Source organism: Nanorana parkeri, unplaced genomic scaffold, assembly GCF_000935625.1.
Source record: "Nanorana parkeri isolate BGI_ZX_2015 unplaced genomic scaffold, ASM93562v1 scaffold6, whole genome shotgun sequence".
NCBI classification, from domain to species: Eukaryota; Metazoa; Chordata; class Amphibia; order Anura; family Dicroglossidae; genus Nanorana; species Nanorana parkeri.
In genome coordinates this window covers 1,876,953-1,878,135 of record NW_017306274.1, presented here as the reverse complement: position 1 = coordinate 1,878,135, position 1,183 = coordinate 1,876,953, and the positions used below count along the sequence as shown (strand labels likewise).

At 45.0% G+C, this 1,183-nt stretch overlaps 1 protein-coding gene across 1 annotated transcript in view; it reads right to left on the bottom strand.

Moving 5' to 3' along the window:
- The window catches only part of ZNF536 (zinc finger protein 536), a 517,603-nt gene that overhangs the window by 516,012 nt on the left and 408 nt on the right, over positions 1 to 1,183 (bottom strand). The window lies entirely within an intron of this gene.

Below are 1,183 nucleotides of genomic sequence, written 5' to 3'. Positions count from 1 at the left end.
GGGCAGGCACTGCCCCTCATGGATCTGCATGTACACTGCAGCAGAGCAGAGCAGGGAAAGTGCAGACAGGCTTCCAAAAAAAAAACCAAGCAGACGGACAGACAGACTTATCCCGCCTTCCACTCCTCCTTCAGCCACCACCTCGTCCTTCTGTGACTGAGGGACCCCACGGCGTGACTACACGCCCCCACCCTCTCACCAGACGTATCTGTCATCTTTAACCCTCTCGTGATTCTGCCATCGACCAAACCTTGCACAACTCTCAGCTGGGAGCAAAAATAAATAAGCAGCGCATTCAAAACTATAGCGCCTTGGCGTTGCTGCGGACGTGCTACAAAAATTTCCACGCACGATTTGCTGCCGAAGGTACGGTCCGACGCCGGCTAAGAAGACCCGCGGGTCACTGCCGTCCCGTCTTGGCCTGTCTGCCAACCGGAACTTTAGAAGAACCCTGATTTAGCGAGGGTCCTTTGGGTTGACCAACATTTAAAATATGATCGTATTTGTCTTCTTAATACAGCAACGCACAAGGTTCCAGTTTTATATTATGAATCGTAAAAAGTAACTTTAATATCTCTATTTTGTTACATTGTATCTTCTTTTCTTTTCTTTTTTCGATCCTCCGAGCTATAATAGGATTAAATAATAGATGGAAAACTCACGATAACCTTTTCAGTGGTAACAGGATAAAAAGAGAGCGTCGTGGTGGAAAGATGTCACTACTACATTAACTTCCAGGTGCCTGAACATTAATACCTCCGGAGGTTACTAAATTCTGTAATCCTTTAGAATGACTGATAAAAGTTCAGACGTTGTGTCAGCGCTGGAGGCAACCGGAGATCTGTCCTGCCGGGCGCTGGGGCTGGGATTTCTGTCTCTTTTTATTTTATTTTTGTCTACTGTACTAAATATGTATTTCCTGCCCGGGGAAAAAACAATGCAGAGCTAAGAGGACATAGGTGCCTTCCATATCAGATGCGTCTAATGACTGCTATCAGCAGCAAGTGACTGGGACCTGCTCCCAAATCTATTTTACTCTGGTAGGCTAAGCCAAGGCTCTACTATACCCCATGCCCACCAAGACAGAAACAAAAAAAACTACTTCAAAATGATTTTACACTACTGTCTAAGTCCCTGCCTATTTCTACAGCAAATTCACAAAGTCATTTTACATATATATATT